The sequence below is a fragment of the Pleurodeles waltl genome, chromosome 8 (genome assembly GCF_031143425.1).
Source record: "Pleurodeles waltl isolate 20211129_DDA chromosome 8, aPleWal1.hap1.20221129, whole genome shotgun sequence".
In the NCBI taxonomy this organism is placed as follows: domain Eukaryota; kingdom Metazoa; phylum Chordata; class Amphibia; order Caudata; family Salamandridae; genus Pleurodeles; species Pleurodeles waltl.
In genome coordinates, this window is record NC_090447.1 from 959,097,740 (window position 1) to 959,120,146 (window position 22,407).

Here is a 22,407-nt window from a genome sequence, read left to right on the forward strand (position 1 = left end):
CGCGGAAATTCTAGCCGGCTTGCCTCAACCGCGACCCGGCCTGACTTGGTGGTTCGTCCCGGTAAAGAAAAATCTCTGAAAAAGAGACTAAGGGGGTCATTCTGACCCCGCCGCCGGCCTGGCTGGGACCGTCAGAAGACCGTCCTGCGGTCAAAAGACCGCGGCGGTCATTCTGGGTTTCCCACTGGGCTGGCGGGCGACCGCCAAAAGGCCGCCCGCCAGCCCAGTGGGAAACACCATTCTCCGAGGAAGCCGGCTCCGAATGGAGCCGGCGGAGTGGAAGGTGTGCGACGGGTGCAGTACCACCCGTCGCGAATTTCAGTGTCTGCTAAGCAGACACTAAAATTCAAAGTGGGGCCCTCTTACGGGGGCCCCTGCAGTGCCCATGCATGGGCACTGCAGGGGCCCCCAGGGGCCCCACAACACCCCTCACCGCCATCCTGTTCAGGAAGGCGGTGAGGGGGTCGGAATCCCCCATGGCGGCGCAGCAAGCTGCGCCGCCATGGGGGATTCCTCAGGGCAGCGGAAAACCGGCGGGACACCGCCGGTTTTCCGGTTCTGACCGTGGCCATACCGCCGCGGTCAGAATGCCCTCAGGAGCACCGCCAGCCTGTTGGCGGTGCTCCCGCCGACCCCGGCCCCGGCGGTCCGGAATGACTCCCTAAGTCCGAAGGTAAAAAGTTGACCGGGACCACCCAGCCATTGTATCCGAGAAGGGCTCCACGGACGTCGGATCAAGATCCAGGTTTACCCCAGTCGAAGGATTTTCACCTCGAAAAAACGACTAAGTCCGAAGGTAAAAATCTCCACCGAGGAATCCAGCATCGCGTATCCGGACAAGGGCTCCAGGAGGTCGGATTCGACTGGCAGGTTCGTCCCGCTAAAGAAAATCTTCAAAATGAATACTAAGGGGGTCATTCTGACCTTGGCGGACGGCGGAGGCCGTCCGCCAAGGTACCGCCGTCAGAACACTGCACCGCGGTCGAAAGACCGCGGCGGTGATTCTGACATTTGCCCTGGGCTGGCGGGCGGCCGCCAAAAGACCGCCCGCCAGCCCAGGGCAAATCAACCTTCCCACTAGGATGCCGGCTCAGAATTGAGCCGGCGGAGTGGGAAGGTGCGACGGGTGCAGTTGCACCCGTCGCGTATTTCAGTGTCTGCTGGGCAGACACTGAAATACTTTTTGGGGCCCTCTTACGGGGGCCCCTGCCGTGCCCATGCCATTGGCATGGGCACGGCAGGGGCCCCCAGGGGCCCCGCGGCACCCCCTACCACCATCCTGTTCATGGCGGGAGAGCCGCCATGAACAGGATGGCTGTAGGGGGTGTCAGAATCCCCATGGCGGCGGAGCGCGCTCCGCCGCCATGGAGGATTCAGACGGGCAGCGGAAAGTCGGCGGTACACCGCCGACTTTCCGTTTCTGGCCGCGGCTGAACCGCCGCGGTCAGAATGCCCAGCGGTGCACCGCCAGCCTGTTGGCGGTGCTACCGCCGACCTCCGCCATGGCGGTAATTACCGCCATGGTCAGAATGACCCCCTAAGTCAGAGGGTAACTTTTTAACCGAGGCCTCCCGCGACCTGTAGCCGAGCAGGGCTCCATCGCGGTCGGCCTGAAACTTTGACTTTGCCCCGGTCGTGGTGCAACCAGATGACCCGATTGGCGCTTTTTGTTTCTAAGCACTAGAAAAATAATAATTCTTTAAAAATTCATATCTCCGGTTCCCTTTATCCGATTTTATTCGTTTTTGTGTCATTTTAAAGATAAAAATATAAACTATTTTTATAAATTGGTTTTGGATTTTTAAACTGTTTCCTGTGTTTTATTTAATTACTGTTTTGTGATATTTGAATGCTTTACACTCTGTCTCCTAAGTTAAGCCTTGACGCTCGTTGCCAAGCTACCAAGGGTTGAGCTGGGGTTAATTTACTGAGACCTAACTGGACCTAAGTGGAGGTTAGTGGCTTGTTGCTAGGTGTAGGTACCTACCTTCCCTTACCAATAACCCATTTTCCAACAAGCAGCCACTGCCTCTACTGTATCCCCTCCTCCATGTCCTCCTCCTTCCTCCCTGTCTCGTCTCCACTCACACCTGCATGCACTACATCCTCATCCACTACCTCCATCAACAGTACGCCCATCACCACACACCGCTCACGTGCACTCACCACCCCACTACCATTCACACATCCCCTGTGTCCTCTCCCAGTGTGTCTGTGAGCCCTCCTCCCAAAGTACACAAACGCAGGCACACACCCACCCAACAGCCATCCACCTCACAACAGCCTCCAGCCCATGCACCTTCACCCAAATTCAGCAAACGTACACCTCCTACAACCACTATCTCTTCCTCCACTCCCAAACGCCCTCCATCTTCCCGTCCCAGTGTGTCTAAGAAACTTTTCCTGCCTAACATTGACCTCTTCCCTACACCTCCCCCCCGTTCTTCCCCTAGGGCCAGGCTGTCCAGGTCCCAGCCCAGCACCTCAGCCACCAAATCCGCAAGCACAGTGGTCCCAGCAACTCCAGTCTCATTGCGGGCGCCACCCATCAGGGCTGCCAATGTGCCATCAAGCGAGGCCAAGGAGCAGGCCATTCCGCCACCTGCCAAGGTGAAGAAGGTGCCCACATGCCGGAGTGAGAAGCCGCACCTACCAGGGTTCCTCCAAACCAAAAGGGGACAGTGGGAAGAAACCAGCAGCGACATCAAAGGTGGGGAAGGGACACAAGCCGATGAGCAGGTCAGGACAGAGCACGGAGGCTCCGGCTGAGGGACCAGAGTCACCCCTTGTGTCAACCACAACACCAACCTGTACGGCGGTGGACACCGCCACCAGCACCGCCACCTGCACTGCCACCAGCACCGCCATCTGCACGTCTGCTGCCTCAGCAACAGTCCCCGGCATCATCACAAGTGGGCAGCCATCCGAGGCTGCAGGAGACGTCCTGCTGTGTCCCTCAACAGGTGCAGACACATGCACCACTGCCAGCACCTCTGCCACAGACACCACCGCAACCACCGCCACTAGCCCCGCGACGTGCTCAGACAGTGCCACCACAGCTGACATGGCAATCATCCCCAGTGGGCAGTTGTCCGAGGCTGCAGGAGACATCCTGGACCCTGACCAGCGTCCATGAGGCATGACTCCCAGCACTGTTTGTACCTGCAGGTGGCAGGCGAAGTCGCAGCAGGGTGGAGTGTGTCTCTGCCTCCTTGTCGTATCATGCTACCTGTTCCCAGGCAATCTTGTGGCACACACACCCAGGTGAGGGAATGGACCTGCCAAACTGCATGTGAAGTACTCTATGTACAAAGTCCCACTACCTCAGTCCTTGGCAGGATGAAGCATTCTGGGCACCAAGCCCCCTTCAGAACCAGTGGAGAATGACATCCACTACCCCAGTCCTTGGTATGATGAAGTACTCTGGGCACAAAGCCCCCTCCAGAACTAGTGAAGATACACATCCACTACCTCGGCCCTTGGCAGGATGAAGCAATGTGGGCAAAAATCCCCCTTCAGAACCAGTGGAGACTGTTATCCACTTGAGAAACTGTGGCTTTGCGCTCCTCAGGATACAGCAATGGGCAATCCACCTACTGGAGAGGCTTGAGAGACTGTGGCTTTGCACTCCCCAGGACGAATCAGTGGGCAAGGAGCCCCCTCGTGGAGCAGTTGCGTTGTCCGTTCATCCAGCTGACGTGCCCCCTCCCCCTGAGGTGTCTGTTTATTTTCCATCTGATGCCCCTGCAGTGTTCTCTCCGTTTCAAGGCAGGTATCTTGTGTGGGCTTTGCCCATGCATTTTGGGACACTGATACACGGACAATGATTTGATTAGTATCCGGACTTGTGTAGTTGGTGTACATAGATGTATATACTGATTTTGTAAATTGCCCTATCTGATTTTTATTGATTACACTCATTACAATCATTTAATTTTGTCCTTGCATTCTTCCAGGGGGTGAGGTGGTGTATATGGAATATTGCTGCATGTGTTTGTGTGTATGATGTTGTGGGTGGGGGTGGGTGTAGGGATGCTGTGTGTTGCGTGTGTGTGTCACTCTCCTTTCCCTCCCCCCTACCCTGTGTTGTAGGTCCAGGACTCACCGTGGTCGTTGACGGCGTCTTTCCTGTTCCTGATACAAGAGGAAGAAGAGCAGCATGGGCAGGACCTGTCGTTCCACATGCCCTGACCAATATTAGAACAAACAAAAATACCATAAATCAACTCTTATTTATCTATAGCGGGATCTTGGAATACTTCTTAGTCCGATAACCTCTTTGTCTTCTACAAAAGTGCATAAGCATCAGCAATTCATAAGCACAATTTCATAAGCTTCAATTATATATTCAACTTGCATACCATAACAACATATTCTGAGCAAACCCCACAATAATCAATAATCAACAATAATTTCTGAGCAGAACCCTATTGATACTCACACTTCCAAAACTGTAACTGCTTCAGAAAACTACACTCTGACAATCTTCATGCTCAATCTTTGGCCACAATATTAACATATTTGCTAAACTGACCTCGATTTAGTTTTGGGCCTAATCATGGCAGTTGGCAACTAAGTTAATTGAACATCTAGAATTTTGCTCTCTTGAATAGAATACACAGCTCTGTCCAGAATATTTTTGGAGACTGTGTAGTTTGCCATAAGTTGAAGTTCTAACCATCTTGTAGTTCTGATAACCTTCGAGCACATTTTAGCTTTAGTAGAAACTAGCTTGAAATCGTGAAAATATGAAAAACATATTGATGCCCTGATGAGTAAATGATCTATATATTTGTCAGAATCAAAATCTTACTTTGCTAGAGGCAAAGTTTACTCAAGCTGGTGTTATCTTGTGCCAGCCCTCAGATTTCTAATATAATCTAACATTTACTTGATCACTTGATTTGGATATACAGAGACAAAGAATGAGGTGAAAAACCTCTAACATACTTGGACAGATGAGTGTGCTACGAAACACTCACTCCTTTTCTGGAAACAGAGGTAAAAAATAAATATATATGATGCAGTTTGAAGGCACTTTATGAGGATCTCGCTACAGAGCTATTACAAGTTCTACTGTTACTGAATAGCAAAACAATAGCCATGCCACAACAACCTTTTTTTACAAACGTGTTAAAAGTCCTTGAATGAATATCGACTCTACTTAAGATCCACACTGTCAGTTTGTGAAACCATCAAGCTAGGTCCACTGTTGCTGGACTCTGAAATGGATTCTCCACATGCAGAAAGACTCTATAGGCTTGTACACAAACCTCCAACACACTCAGAACTGGGCTTGGAATAGATAGACCAACAGTTGCCAACTTCACTTCTCTGCTACATGCTCATCATGCTTCAGTGACATAGTGAGACGACCTTGTAATCATAGAAGCAACCTGTGTTACTTAAATGAACATGGGTACCGAATTATATATGACAACAGCGTCAATTAAGGTACAATTCTTTTTAAACATAATTACCATTATGTGATTAACATACCGTAAAACAGTGTCGTATTAAATATGATCACGTAAATAATAAAGTGTTAAAGGTATTTATATTGCTACGCAAAAAGAGATAGATCCATTTTTATCAATATGTATGTACTCAATGTGAGGGATGGACACACCATGTGCTGCTGATAAAAATGGCAGCCCAAAATTGTGATCAAAGAAGAGAACGGTGCCAGACAATACATAAAATAACTTCAGAGCATTCCAATGATTTTAAGTCACATTTTTTATCAGTTTCTATACTCTGCATTAGTTTAAATTCCAAGAAATGTCTTTGTGGCTGTATGTGATGACAGCATTTTGACCCTCTGAATGTTCAAAAGGTCATTCTCCATTCTAAGGTCCTGTACTAAGAGCAGGAGTAGTCTATGTCACAACTTAGTCAAGAAATACAAGCAGTTACAGCAAGTAGAACATATAGCAAGAAATTGCTATTCAGTAGAATACATGGTCAAGAAGAGAAAATGGCTTACAATCTACGAAAATACAATTAATTATACCTAAAACACTTTAATGTGAATGCAGATTATTCAGTTTGGCAGTAGCATTAACAGGAACAATTTTCAACAGAAATATGCATAAAGCCTAGAAGAGGAAATAACTTACAGTTTTCAAAGGTGAGCAGTATACCCACAGTGGAGAATGATTCACATAGCACTCCCAGTGGAAAAAAGTGAACCCTCTCTAGTCCAGGAAGGAACCATGGGTGAAGAATAAGGGATGTAAACTCAAGTAAGAATCTTGTAATGCACCAATGTGTGTGGTACAGAAAGAATTTCTTACTTACTGCCCGACATGCATGTAGATCAGCAAAGAACGACCCCCACTTCTGACTAACTTGGGCAAGCTCTTGCACAGTGCTCCAGCAGTGGCTCAGGGCCTTAATTTCTATTTCCATAATTTGCATCTAGGCACTTTCCTCTCTTCTGTTTGCTATCTGGGGTCAAAAGGAGAGCTGTTTTTATGATGGAGGTTTGTTTTCCTCTGATGGTTTGTCCGATCAATCTCCATATTGTTCATAATGTTGGTGTCCGTGCTCTCTTGCTTGCATCTGGTGAGCAGTTCCTGGTTGGAGATAGTTTGCAGCAGGAAAATGTGCAGGATTCTTCTAAGGTTACTGGTTTGGAAACCTGACAGTTTAGTGATGTCACTTTTCATCACCTAGCAGCATTCTAGTACATACAAGAGTGAAGACAGAACGAAGCTCTACTGAAGCCTGAGCTTTCTGTTGGCGCTGCCTTGACCTGCACACATTGTTCAACATCCTGAAAGCATTACTGGCCTTGTTCAGTCTATCCTTGATTTCACTGTCTGCCCCTCCAACATGTCTGGTAGTACTGCCTAGGTAAGTGAACTCTTAAGGCATGGTTATGTCCTCCCCATCCACTTTGATTGGTCAAGGTTTTGGGATGTTAAGTTGCATTACTTGATTTCTTTGTGTTGATCCACAGGCCCACTTGCTATGCATGGATGTTGAGGCGATACTGCTTCTCCTGCATATGCAGATGGTTTTGAGAGATCAAGGCTAGGTCATCTGCATGGTAAGGTCCTCCAGTGTAGAAAATAGGTCCATCTGATGCCTCTGGTTTGGCCTTCAATTGTGTGCAGCATCACGCAGTAGATGATTAAGCTGAAGAGCAATGCTGACATCATGCATCCCTGACTCACACATCTTGACATCGAACCTATACTATCTCTCACCTTGAAGGTAAAATTAACATAGAAATGCTAGATGAGGAGAACTATCTGCTGTGGTACGCCCTAGGCTCTCATTGTGTGCCAGAGGCTGTCATGCTGGATATTGTCAAAGGCTTACTCAAAATGAGTAAAGTTGATGTATAGTTGTCTCTGACACTGTGCACTCCTCATTGATGTTTTGTAGAGTAAGGATCTGATCAACAAATCCTCTGCCCTTTGCAGAACCCAGACTGGTCTTCTCCTAAGTGCTTGTCCATGGCAACAGAAATGTGCTTTACAATGATTTTCACAAGAAATTTACTCTGGATTGACAGAAGGGTGGTTCCCCGCCAGTTGTTACAGTTGGTTAATGCTTCCTTCTTTAGAATCTTCACAATGTTGCATTGGTTCCAGTCATCTGGCACTTTATTTTCCTCCCAAATGATGTAAACAGTGGTTGGAGGATCTTGACTGATGTTTCAAAATCTGCCTTGAACATTTCTGCTTTCAAGTTTTCTTGGTCATTAGGTTTTCTGTTCTTGAGAGATTGAATGGCAGTAATGATTTCTTCTTTCTGTGGTGGGGTGGTGTTCACATCCAAGTCTGTGCTTCTTAGATGTCTGCTTCACTTTTTGGTACTGGTCTGTTCAAGACATCTTGGAATTACTCAGCCCAGTGTGCTTCCTGCCCTTTCTCTGTTGTGAGTAGTCTGACTTGCTTGTCCATGATAGGGGAGTTGAGTGATGAATGAGAATTACAACTGGCTGTCCTTGTGATCTTGAGGACCTTACCCCCATTCTCTACTGACAGCTTCCTCTGCTTGACTGTCAAGGTTATCTATGCATGCCTGTTTATTTGCTCTTGATTTGGCCTTCATGAGTTTCTTTTTTGCTGCCCCCCTATCTTCAATAGCTTGCCATGTGTCTTGACTTATCTATTCTTTTCTCCTCCTTATCTTGTTTCATTGCTCTTCCCATATATTGAAGAGACATGTTCCCATTGGTTGTTGAACGTCTCTGCAGCTGGCACAGACAGGTCATCATTGTCTGCCAGGAGTTGAACCCTGTTTCTGATTTGTAAGATGAATGATTTTAGGGCTTGAGGTCCTATAATTTTGCCAAAGTGCTGCTGTCCCAACTTTTTGTATTCTGTTTTTCTGACCTTCAGCTTCACAAGAGTGGGCACTAGATGGTTATCACTGTCATGGTATACCAAGTCACTCACTTGAGTTCCAGGATATCATGTTGGGGGGGATTAACACATCTCCCTCTCCCCTCTGAAGTAACTCTTGGCCTGGTGAGGTCAACCCAAACTGGCAGCTACTCAAGATGGGGAATGGTGAATGGGAAATATGTATACATATATATATATATATATATATATATATATATAGAGAGAGAGAGAGAGAGAGAGAAAGAGACTGAGACTGCTATACTTCACATGGAAGGACCAGAATCACAGTAGGTCAAGCAAGGCTTCTTGAACTCTGTATCATGTCAGTGATGTGCCAGTGAAGTCCTAAGGACGTAAGAAAAGGATTACAATGAAGATTAGATTACCTCCCAGTCAACATGACATTATATTGAATTAGCACAACAGCGCACAAGCAGAGATTCTTTCTGATAATTTCTCAGACTCAGTGCAATACAAAGAAAGCTGCATTGTGGAAGGGTGACAGGTAATTGTCTCTGGATTCTGGGCTTGGTCTGTTCTTTAGGCAGGAGCTTTGTTGTCCTCCAAAGGAATGAAAGCCAAGCAGGTTTCTTGTATTGGGCACAGTATTTATACTCACTCTCCAAGAAAGTCCACCAAAACACGAGTCATGCCAAAATCTCACAAGATTTCCTGATATTTCAGCAAGACCACGTGGGGAAAAGAATGGAGTGGTCTTTATATGAGGTACTAGGACAATGGAAGGAGACAAGGTTTGTTCGGGGAAACTAATGATGGGGGAACACAGGAAAATGTAATGTGGAATGTTGCAAGGTGCAGAAGGACAGGGTAATGCTGAAAGGCAGTACTGGGGCTGCATGGTGTCAAAGAATAAGGCAAAACTCAGGAACATGCAATGTGGGGGGCTGCAGGTGGTCAATCTGGTTTCTGTCTCTACTACTGAGTGTTCACCAAGTTAGTTTGTGAATATCGCTGTGGGGAAGAAGAGTCCCTCGTATGAGCAGATCATTTGTGGCATAAAACTCTAACAGTCTTTTTCCATTATTCTTCATTGGTCAACAACCTACTTTTCCCATGGCTCTGTCATGGTTTGTGTTATAACTTTCCACTTCAGCATACAAGCCTCCCATCACAATCTTCAGGTCGAGGTTTGGCACTGGATTAAATCTCACATTGCATCTGTTTGTAGAAGACATCCTTCAATGTTTCCTCTGCATAATTTGTTAGAGCATACCACTGGATAATGGTGAGGTTGATGTGTCTGCCTTTAAACCTGGCTGTCATGAGTTTGCTGTTGACTGGCTCCTACTCAGTTAGGTTTTTCTCTGTCCCCTTGCTGAGGATGATGGTTTCTCCTTCGTGATGTTGGTCCTCATCCTTTCCTGACTACAGTACTGTCCATCCTGTGGTGTTTTTTCATTCTATCAGATCCAGTCCATCTGCTTTTGCTAATCCCCAGGGAAGTAATGATTGTAGCACCTCATCTCAGATGATACTTGACCCAGCTTTCTTGTGTCACATCTGTACGTTCTTGTATATGAGCCTGGTCTTGCATATGGCACTCATAACTTCTACCATCATGCAGGTATTTTCCTTGTGGCTTTTGGCTACTGTCAATCACGCATGTCTCATGCAGAACTCTTAAAGTCCCCTGTGCTTAGTAGATTTAGTGGATCTTGCTGTTGTTTCCGTAAAAAATGCTTTTTATGGGAGAATATTGTTAGCCTTCTGACCTACCCACAACCTGTAGGATCAGTGGATCAAGCTTAGTTTGGTCTCTACCCTTTGACCTATCCAGCTTGGGTGACCCTGCCAGAGAAGTAAGCTCCCACCATCAAAGCTCTCCAGGTCACTGAGACATGCATGTGTCTCGTGGGCAAACTGGTCAGATGCCTATAACCCCATTCCTTTCACCCAATCTCAGGCACATTTTTGCCTGGCTTCAAACTCTACTCAAAACCTTCTCATACAATTTGTTTTCTATCAGTTGGGTCATAGGTTATTTCCACGCTTTGTGCTTGCTGATACACTTGTTATGCTTTTTGCTACTTGTACCTACTCCTGAAGATGTAATCAGTGACACCACCTAGTTTTTTGTTGTCAGGACACAATGTTTCCAACATCTATGTTTTTCCCATGAAAATAATTGATTTCTAGTGTGTTAGCTTCATTGGCTCAATGGGAGCAAATAGAGACAGCATCCCCTACCACTATTGCTTCATTAGAAACTGAGGCCCTCATTACAACCCTGGCGGTCGGTGTTAAAGTGGAGGTAATACCGCCAACAGGCCAGCGGTAAAAAAAATTGAATCACGACCACAACGGAAACCGCCAACACAGACAGCTACTTTAACACTTCGACCGCGACTGCGGTAGCAACAAAGACCGCAGTGGTAACCACCAACAGATAGGTGGAAGACAATGTACCACCCACCCCATTACAACCTGCCCATCCGCTAGCTTTTCCGGGGCGGTAACAACACCATCAAAAGCACTGCGGAAACAGTACACAGAAGGGAAACCACTCACCTCTCAACACTCAACGAAGAACCAGGACGCCATGGAGCCTGAGCTGCAGGTCCTCCTCATGCTGTCTATCTATTCATCTACCAGGAGTACGAACAGCAGCTGCGACGACCACAGTAAGTACTGCACCTATCACACAGGCGAGGGGGGAGGAAAAAGAGAGTGACACCAACATGCAGCACGCAACACTTCCACCCCCACCCTCACTCCCAACACCATACACACAAACACATGCATCAACATTATGTATACACCCCGTAACCCTCTGGATGAATGCAAGGACAAAAGGAATTGAGTCAAATTGTTGTCATATTAGAAATAGTCAGATATACGTTACAATTTGAAAAACAGTATTTTCAAAAATATATAATATGTACATAAGGCAGTACATCGTCCACTCAAAATGTCCGAGGTCCACTGTGCCAAAAGTCATAGGCCAAGCCCACACTTGACTCCTGCCTCAATATGGAGAGAGCACTGCAGGGGCCTCAGGTCAAAAACACACAGGCACCTCAGGGGGACGGGGAAGTGGGGAAACCACAGCTGGGAGATGGGACAACGCCACTGCTCCTGGAGAGGGCTCCATGCCCACAGCGATGTCCTGGGGAGTGCAATGCCACAGTCTCTCAAGTCTTTCAAGTGGGTGGTTTGCCCACTGCTTGGTCCAGGGGAGTGCAAAGCCACAGTCTCTCTAGTGGGAGGTTTGGCAACTGCTTGGTCCTGGGGAGTGCAAAGCCACAGTCTCTCAAGCCTTTCAAGTGGGTGGCTTGCCCACTGCTTGGTCCTGGGGAGTGCAAAGCCACAGTTTCTGAAGTGGGTGGTTTACCCACTGCTTGGTCCTGGGGAGAGCAAAGCCACAGTCTCTCAAGTTTCTCAAGTGGGTGGCTTCTCCAGTGGTTCTGGAGGGGTCTTTGTGGCCTGTCTGCTTAATCCTGCCACGAAGGGGCTGAGGGGATGCCTTCTTCCACTGGTTTTGGAGGGGGTTTTGTGCCCAGTCTCCTTCATCCTGCTAAGGATAGGGTGAGTGGATGCCTTCGTCCAGTGGTTCTGGAAGGGGCTTTGTGCCCAGTCTGCTTCATCCTGCCAAGGACGGGCTGAGTGGATGCACATCTCCACTGGTTCTGGAGGGGGCTTTGTGCCCAGTCTGCTTCATCCTGCCAAGGAGGGGCTGAGTGGATGCCTTCTTCCAGTGGTTCTGGAGGGGGCTTTGTGCCCAGTCTGCTTCATCCTACCAAGGAGGAGCTGAGAGGATGGCTTCTTCCAGTGGTTCTGGAGGGGGCTTTGTGCCCAGTCTGCTTCATCCTGCCAAGGATAGGGTGAGTGGATGCCTTCCTCCAGTGGTTCTGGAGGGGGCTTTGTGCCCAGTGTGCTTCATCCTGCCAAGAATAGGGTGAGTGGATGCATATCTCCACTGGTCCTGGAGGGGGCTCTGTGCCCAGTGATGCAACACTTGGGGTGTGGCAGTTCACAGTCCCTCACCTGGGTGTCTGAGCCACGAGATTTGCAGTGACCAGGATGCATGATAGTCCATAAAGGCAGGGCCAGAGTCCATCCAGCGACGCCTACGGCTGCACAGTGGTGGTAGTGCCGGTGCTGGTGGGGGTGCTGCCAGTGGTGGAGGGAGGCTCCAGCCCCTCTCCTGCAGCCTCGGACAGCTGCCCACTGGGGCTGCTGCTGCTGGCAGTGGTGCTACTGTCAGCAGTGCAGGTGGCAGTGCTTGCAGCGATGCTTGCGGCGGGGCTTGCGGTGGTGCTTGCAGCAGTGCAGGTGGCGGTGCTGGCCGCGGTGCAGGTGCAGTGCTGCCAATGGTGGGGGGTGGCCCCAGGACGGGGTGGAGGGGTAGGGAACCGGTCAATCTTTGCCAGGAAACGTTTCTTAGGGACACTAGTGCAGGAAGAGGGAGAAGGTCTGGGAGTGGAGGAAGTGGGAGTGGTTGTAGGAAGTGTCTGTCTGCTGAGTTTCAGTGCAGGTGCATGGTTAGATGCTGTTAAGAGGTGGATAGCTGTAGGATGGGTGGGTGCTTGCGTTTGTGTACTTTGGGAGGAGGGGTCACAGACACAGTGGGAGAGGACACAGGGGACGTGTGCATGGATGTGGTGGTGGTGACTGCCAGTGAGGGGTGTGTAGTAATAGGCATGCAGGTGCGAGTGGAGACACTACTGGGAGGGAGATGGACGACGACGAGGAGGGGGACATTGTGGAGGCAGTGGATGTTGGTGTGTCTGCATGGCGATGGTGCTTGTGTGAGTGCCTGTGAGAAGAAGTGTGGTGTTTTTGTTTGCCTGAGCCACTTCTGTGTGTTGATTTGGGTGAATGCTGGTCTGAAGGTGTGCTTGGGATAGGCTGGGGTTGAGGGGATTGGGACTGGATAGAGAAAGTTGGAGGGGGGAGGCTAGAGACAAGGACAATGGCTGCCATCAGGGAGGAGGCCAGAGCCTGAAATGTTCTCTGTTGGGCTGCCACGCCAGAGTGAATGCCCTCCAGGTATGCATTTGTTTGTTGCCAATGCCTCTCGACACCCTGGATGGCCTTCAGAAAGGTTGACTGCCCAACAGTGAGGGATCTCAGGAGGTCAATAGCCTCCTCACTGAGGGCAACAGAGCTGACTGGGGCAGGGCCTGAGGTGCCTGGGGCGAAGGAGATGCCCACACTCCTGGGTGAGCGGGCACGGGAAACATGATGAGGGGCTGCTGGGAGGGCGGTGCTGGTGGCAGCTGTACCTGTTGTTGGGGTGGGCACAGAGGTATCCATCGGAGGAGGAGTCGCTGTCTGTGGTCTCCCCTCCTGTCCCCGACGTGGTGCTGCCCTCGCCCTCCGTCCCACTGGTGCCCTCACTGTCAGTATATTTGGCCTCCAGGCCCATGTGGGATGCATCTCCCTCCAACGCCGGTGCCTCTGCTTCTCCGCCAGATGACACTAATGCACACAAGGACAGGGTGACAAAATAAAAAGGGGGGGGAGAGACAGAGGATACACTTGGTCAATGCCAGCAACAAAACTACCATTGGCGTACACAACACACAGGGAGCAGCCCTATGCACTAGGCCATGCACTACCAGTAACAAAGATAGTCACCTGCTCATAGGGTACATTGCCTAACGCCATTAGCTGCACACCTGAAACCCACAGCACCCTTCCCAGTAGTAGATGCCACTAACACTATTGAGGTAGGAGTGCTTCAGAGCCTGCCTAACAAGGGACCTGCCCTGCCATCTTCGCCCTGGCCTAGGGGCACCCACAGCCCACATACCCCACCCATGTAACCCTTAATGCATGCAAAGTCAGGATTCAGAATCTGTACTCACCCCCTTGTGGCTGCTGTGATGCCTTCAAGCGCCCATCCAACTCCGGATAGGCCACCTCCAGGATGCGGAACATCAGAGGGGTCAGGGTGCATCGGGCTCCCGTTCCTCATTGGGAGGCCAGCCCCAGCTGGGTCTCCGCCGTCTTCCTTGCCCAGCAGCACAGGTCCTCCCACCGTTTGCGGTAGTGGGTGCACCACCTGTCAAAGACCCCCAGGGTCCGCACCCAAATACCCTTTTTCTGATGGGCGCTGACCTTCAGGAAAAATGACAGCAGAAAAGGGAATTAATTAACCGTTCCAGACCGTCACTCTCATGGCCCACCATACCCCTCCCATCCCCTGATGCACATACATTGACCACCATACATGCAGCACTCTGCCCAGGATGCCTTAGCCCCCCGTACATGTGGCTTACACACACACACCACTCCATAAATTCACGGCCCATGCATCATGCTCACAGTGTACCCACCTGTTTGTCTGGAGGACCGTAGACGAACGTGTACTGGGGTAGGACCCCATCCATCAGTCTCTCCAACTCCTCCGCAGTGAAGGCAGGGGCCCTTTCCCCAGACACATGAGCCATTGTTGCTTCCAGACAAAGGTCACAGCAGCAATTGCAGTGTAGGTCCTCTCCAGTTGAAGGTCTGGTAGCAATTGAGTGAATTGATAGAAAATGGCGGTCACGTCCGTGGAGGTGCATACCGTCACCACCGGTGCACATCACCATTGGCTCCTGGAACCCATAAGGCCCAATAATAACCAATACGAATTTGCACTGCGGTCGTCGACCGCCTACCGCAATGAGCACAATGCCAGTGGAATTACCTCATTTCCACTTGTCCCTCCTCACAGGTCAGGCAGCCGCCATTTAAGGCGGGCACAGGTGATGGCACCTAACTGCATCACAGCAGACATTGGCACAGCAACTGACTCTCGGATTCACATACTGGTTCTGTAAATTAAGAAATCATAATTATTGCAATAGCTATGTGATTATGACTGTTTTACTCCATAGGCTTTGTCCACTGAGGATGAATATAAGATGGAGACATCCTCCAGTGTACAGACCCCTGCTGGACTTTGCGACAATGGAGGACAGACACATTATCCTAACCTACAGGCTTGATGGGCCACAATCCAAGAACTGTGTGCCAAATTGGAGCCAGACCTGATGTCAGCTATCTGCCAGCCCACAGGTATCCCCCTCTAGTGCAGGTCCTGTCGGTGCTCCATTTCCTGGTAAGTGGTTCCTTCCAAACAACAGTGGCCATGGTATCATGGATGTCTCAGCCAATGTTCTCCAACATGTTGACCAGGGTGTTGTCAGCCCTGCTTAAACACATGCACAGCTACATCGTATTCCCCCAGGTGGAGGATTTGGCCACAGTGAAAGCTGAGCTTTATGCCCTGGGACATATCCCCAAGATCATTGGTGCCATTGATGGTACACATGTAGTATTTGCCCCCCTACCCCCCCCAGAGAAATGAACAAGTGTTCAGGAATAGAAAAAACTATCACTCTATTAATGTGCAGATCGTGTGTTTGGTGGACCAGTACATCTCCCATGTGAATGTCAAGTATCCTGGTTCTGTGCATGACACCTTCATCTTGAGGAATACCAGCATCCCATATGTAATGGGCCAGCTCCAGAGGCACCGGGTGTGGCTAATAGGTGAGCCCAAGGTCCCCACCCAGTATATGTTGGTGTCTGGGTATGGGGTTGTCCCAAAGGGTTTGTGTCTAGCAGTTATCCCTCAATGTTTTCAGGTGACTCTGGTTACCCCAACCTCTCATGGCTACTGACCCCAGTGAGGAATGCCAGGACAAGGGCAGAGGAACGTTACAATGAGGCACATGGGTGAACAAGGAGGATTATTGAGCAGACCTTCGGCCTCCTGAAGGTCCGGTTCCAGTGCCTCCATCTGACAGGTGGATCCATGTACTACTCAACCAAAAAGGTGTGCCAGATCATCGTTGCATGTTGCACAACCTGGCCTTGAGATGCCAGGTGCCTTTTCTGCAGGAGGATGAGCATGGATTTGGTCTTGTGGCAGCGGTGGAGCTTGTGGACAGTGACGAAGAGGAGGCAGAGGAAGAAAATGTGGACAACAGAAGTAATATCATACAGCAGTACTTCCAGTGACACACAGGTAAGACACCGTAACTTCACTTAACTTTTCTATTGGACATTGTACATGGCAGCCTGATTTCCCTATGTCTATGGCCACTTACTGTACCCTTTGGCATCTCTATTTTCAGATCTCTGTGGCCCACTCTGGCTCCTGGTATGTTTACTACTGCCCACTAAAGGTCATGCCAATGTATCAATAACTGTACATATGACTTGCAATGTTTTCTGAATGTTGTACTAATACATATTTCAATCATTTGACAAACTCCAGATTTGTATTTGTTTCAAGGGTGTTTATTCAAGTGCTCATAAGTTGAGGGGGATGTGCAATGGGCTGAGGTGATGGAGGAGGAATGTCCAGTTAGAGCCCAGTCTCTTGGTATCACAGGCACATTGTCCAATGGGGCATAAGAAGGGGAGTAATGACAGTTCAAGGTGGACATGGTGACAGAGTGACACACAAGGGTGACAATCAGGGGAGTCTTATTTACTGGCGGGGGTCTTGGCAATCTTCTCTGGCTTCTGCCTGTATGGCAGGGACCGTTTGTTGGGTGGTTCTCCTTCTGCAGGGGGTGGGGTGTTGGTGGCCTGTTGTTCCTGTGGCGGGGCCTCCTGTCCACTAGCACCGGCGGAGGTGGAGGGCTGTTCTTCGGTGTGGCTAGTGTCAGGGGTCCGTTGTTGTGCCACTGCCTCCCTCATGGATTTGGCCATGTTAGCCAACACTCCTGCATTGGTGACCAGGATGGCGTAGATGTGTTTGAGGTCCTCCCTGATCCCCAGGTGCTGTCCCTCCTGCAGCCGCTGGGTCTCCTGCCTCTTGGCCAGTATCTGGCCCATGGTCTCCTGGGAATGGTGGTATGCTCCCAGGATGTTGGAGAGTGCCTCCTGGAGAGTGGGTTCCCTGGGCCTGTCTTCCCCCTGTCACACAACAGTCCTCCCAGCTTCCCTGTTGTCCTGTGCCTCTGTCCCCTGAACAGTGTGCCCACTGCCACTGATCCCAGGTCCCTGATTGTCCTGGGTCTGTGGGGTTGCCTGGGGTCCCTGTAGTGGTGGACACACTGCTGATTGAGGTGTCCTGGGGACAGTGGCATGGGCCCACTGGTTGGGTGCTGTGGTGGTGTTTCCAGTGGAGGGAGGCTCTGTTGTGAGTTGGGACTGTGGCAGGGTAACCGACTGTCTAGAGGCCCCTGATGGGCCAGGGAGGTCATCGTGATCCAGACGTACAGAGCTGTGTCATCACTGTGGCTTATTCTGGGGAAGAACTGGATGTTGCTGGCAACTCCTCTTCAATGACTTTGAGTAGGGGTCTTGTGGGGATGCAAATGCAGTGTTATTGTATCTGCGTGTACCATCTTGTGCATGGGTGTGTTTCCCTGTATGTTTGTGATTGCCCTGTCAGCTTTGCCTTATGTGCGTGGTGATCTTCTGGGCTAGGTGATTCTCTCTAATGGGCATGCTGTGGTGATGGGTGTCCAGGCAGGTCTGTGATGAGGGTCCATGAACTGTTGTGGTATGCAGGGCTTGGTATTGGGATGGGTGGGTTGTGATAGTGGGGTATGTGTGAACTGGTGGGTTAATGGGGGTGTGGGTATGGGTGGGAGTTTGTGATGGCATGCAGGTAGGGTGGGGGATAAAGTAGTGAAGATTTGACTTACCAGAGTCCAGTCCTCCTGCTAGTCCTGCGAGGCCCTCAGGATGCATGATCGCCAAGACTTGCTACTCCCCTGTAGTTAGTTGTGGGGGAGGAAGTGAGGGTCCACTGTCAGTCCTCTGTACAGCTACTTCTTGTCTTGCAACCACGGAACGCACCTGCCCCAGTAGGTCGTTCCACCTCTTCCTGATGTCATCCCTTGTTCTGGAGTGCTGTCCCACAGCGTTGACCCTGTCCACGATTCTCGCCATAGCTCTATCTTCCTAGCAATGGACGCCTGCGGCACCTGTGATCCGAATAGCTGTGGCTCTACCTGGATGATTTCCTCCACCATGACCCTTAGCTCCTCCTCTGAAAACCTGGGGTGTCTTTGGGGTGCCATTGATGTGGTGTGAGTGGTAGGTGTGTGGATGTGTGGGGTGATGTGTTGGGGTGTGTGGTGTGAGGTGCGTGGATGGTGTATGGGTGATGGTGTTCTGTGGCTCAGATTGAGTGGGTCCTGGCTTGTGTCTCTCTCTGTTGGCAATCTCTTTTTTTTCATTGAAAGGGTTGTGGGTAATGTGGGTGTGTGTTTTATATTGGATTGGGTGTGTGGGATTCGTGTGTGTATGTGGGTCAGTTGTGTGTAGTTTGAATTGTCCAATGTGGTGTAGTTTTGTAAGTGTGTGTGTATTTTGAGCGTGGCAGTGTGTACCGTCAATGGTTTACCACGGTTGAAAGACTGCTGCGGTGATTCATGGGTCCTGATACTGTGAGTGTATTCCTGTTGGCGTAACAGTGTGGATTTTGGTACTGCCAATTTGTCATTGACCTTTGGTCTGGCAGACTTGTGTGGGTGTCTGTATAGTGGTGGATTTCTCTGTGTGGGTCATAATACCCGTAGCGGTATACTGCCGCGGTCACGGTATGTTGGCAGCCGTCAGCATGGCAGTAGGCAGCATTAATGCCAAGATTGTAATGAGGGCCAAAGTGACATACCAACACCTATACCATCTTAGGTTGTTAAATGAACTCCCAAGGCTGGAACTAATGGTCTTTGACCACAAGGAGTCAGGTGGCAACCTTAACCACCATGCTTAGTTTTCTTCCACTTCCCCAGGTTAAGACTTACATCTTGCCGATTTGAGCTGTGACTGTTTGCGTCTTTCCTGAAGTTGCTGCACTCCTGATCCACGGGACGAACTCTGTGCTGTTTGGGGGGCCCGCACTACAAGCCCCAGACTCCTTTGCAGCTTGGAAGCCGCTGGCTACCATTTTTGTGCCCAGAGGCTCCGTGAAAAGGTCGCTCCACCCCCGCTCCGCTGAACAAACTCTCTGGTGTTTGGGAGGCACACACTACAAGCCCCACACTCCTTTGTGGCTCAAAAGCCACCAGAGGTCATTTTTCTGCCCGGAGGCACTGTGAAAAGGTCACTCCACTCCTGCTCCATGGGATGAACTCTGTCCTGTTTGGGGGCCCGCACTACAACCCCAAGACTCCTTTGCTGCTTGGAAGCCACCGGCTGCCATTTTTGCACCCGGAGGCACGGTAAAAAGGCCGCTCCACTCCTACTTCGCGGGACGTACTCTGGGCTGTTTGGGGGGCCCACACTACAAGCCGCAGACACCTTTGCAGCTCTGAAGCTGCTGGCTGCCATTTTTGCACCTGGACGTGTGGTGAAAAGGCCGCTCCAGTCCCGCTCTGCGGGACGGGCCCGGGCCAAGACCGGGCCAAGATCAGGCCCGTCTGCGCCTGGAAGAGACTGGGCTGGGCCCATTCTCTTGGTTGTGTGGTAGCGTAGATTCAAGGGTTCCTCCTCTCCCTAATTCAGAGGCTGTCCTCTGTCCCCGTCTTTGATGTTAGCAAGCATGGGTAAAAGAAAGGAGACTGCCAGTGTCCTCCTTAAAGACACACAACTTACTGGCAACGGCTATGTCTGCGATAAACACCGTAATAGAAATGGCCAAAGAGAAATTGGGAGCAGTCAGGAAACTCTATCTCGGCACCCACTACAAATGCTAGTGACACTTTGGCAAAAATTGGGGTGGTGGGGGGAATTCCTAAGGAGGTTTCCAAAGGTAAGGTGGTATGTATGAGGCCCAATATTCCAAACATCTTTGATCCACAAGGGAATTTGTCTAGCTCATCCACTACTTGGGGCGATTTAGTTAACTCAGAAAAAGACATACACGCCTGTTTGGAAGCTATTGTCCCGCCACCAACCGAAAGGAAATAGCCCACCCCTGGGACCTGAGTGCTTCTGGGCTGATAGGGAAAAAAACTCAGGGGAGATGACAAGAAATACGTCTGGGAGCCCCCTGGACCCTGGAATTCTACCCTTTGTAGTGACAAAGTATTCCCAGAGGTTATGGGAGATACCCTCAAAAAAGCGCTTAAACCGTTGGTGAATTTATTGGCTAGTATAGATCTCTCTTTAAAGCACTTCCTAAAAGCTTCTCTCTTTAGCTCACCCCCGTTGCAGACGGCTGATGTTCCACGACCTGCAAATCCAGTGGTTGACCAGCATGCCGTGGCTCAACGAAAGAACATTCAGATTGAAGCAGGGGGCTGAACTAACCTGAGGCATTTATAGGGGAGTGTCTATTAACAGTATTGAAAATGTACCCAAACCAAAACATGTAACTTTGGGAACTGTGGAGAGAGATCTTGCCCCTGGTGTTGAGGAGTGGCAAAGTCCCAGGCTCTCCAAGAGTAAGAAACCTCTAATCCTCCAACTCCTACCTGTGAGAAAGTAGCCTCTTTCTAGCCTTGTTACCCCCACTTTTGGCCTGTTGGTGAGTGTATGTCAGGGTGTTTTCACTGTCTCACTGGGATCCTGCTAGCCAGGGCCCAGTGCTCATAGAGAAAACCCTATGTTTTCAGTATGTTTGTTATGTGTCACTGGGACCCTGCTAGTCAGGACCCCAATGCTCATAAGTTTGTGGCCTATATGTATGTGTTCCCTGTGTGGTGCCTAACTGTCTCACTGAGGCTCTGCTAACCAGAACCTCAGTGGTTATGCTCTCTCATTTATTTCAAATTGTCACTAACAGGCTAGTGACCAATTTTACCAATATACATTGGCTTACTGGAACACCCTTATAATTCCCTAGTATATGGTACTGAGGTACCCAGGGTATTGGGGTTCCAGGAGATCCCTATGGGCTGCTGCATTTCTTTTGCCACCCATAGGGAGCTCTGACAATTCTTACACAGGACTGCCACTGCAGCCTGAGTGAAATAACGTCCACGTTATTTCACAGCCATTTTACACTGCACTTAAGTAACTTATAAGTCACCTATATGTCTAACCTTTACCTGGTAAAGGTTAGGTGCAAAGTTACTTAGTGTGAGGGCACCCTGGCACTAGCCAAGGTGCCCCCACATTGTTCAGAGCCAATTCCCTGAACTTTGTGAGTGCGGGGACACCATTACACGCGTGCACTACATATAGGTCACTACCTATATGTAGCTTCACAATGGTAACTCCGAATATGGCCATGTAACATGTCTAAGATCATGGAATTGCCCCCTCTATGCCATCCTGGCATAGTTGGCACAATCCCATGATCCCAGTGGTCTGTAGCACAGACCCTGGTACTGCCAAACTGCCCTTCCTGGGGTTTCACTGCAGCTGCTGCTGCTGCCAGCCCCTCAGACAGGCAGCTGCCCTCCTGGGGTCCAGCCAGGCCTGGCCCAGGATGGCAGAACAAAGGACTTCCTCTGAGAGAGGGTGTGACACCCTCTCCCTTTTGAAAATGGTGTGAAGGCAGGGGAGGAGTAGCCTCCCCCAGCCTCTGGAAATGCTTTCTTGGGCACAGATGTGCCCAATTCTGCATAAGCCAGTCTACACCGGTTCAGGGACCCCTTAGCCCTGCTCTGGCGCGAAACTGGACAAAGGAAAGGGGAGTGACCACTCCCCTGACCTGTACCTCCCCTGGGAGGTGCCCAGAGCTCCTCCAGTGTGCTCCAGACCTCTGCCATCTTGGAAACAGAGGTGCTGCTGGCACACTGGACTGCTCTGAGTGGCCAGTGCCACCAGGTGACGTCAGAGACTCCTTGTGATAGGCTCCTTCAGGTGTTGCTAGCCTATCCTCTCTCCTAAGTAGCCAAACCCTCTTTTCTGGCTATTTAGGGTCTCTGTCTCTTGGGATTCCTTAGATAACGAATGCAAGAGCTCATCCGAGTTCCTCTGCATCTCTCTCTTCACCTTCTGCCAAGGAATCGACTGCTGACCGCGCTGGTAGCCTGCAAACCTGCAACATAGTAGCAAAGACGACTACTGCAACTCTGTAACGCTGATCCTGCCGCCTTCTCGACTGTTTTCCTGCTTGTGCATGCTGTGGGGGTAGTCTGCCTCCTCTCTGCACCAGAAGCTCCGAAGAAATCTCCCGTGGGTCGACGGAATCTTCCCCCTGCAACCGCAGGCACCAAAAAGCTGCATTACC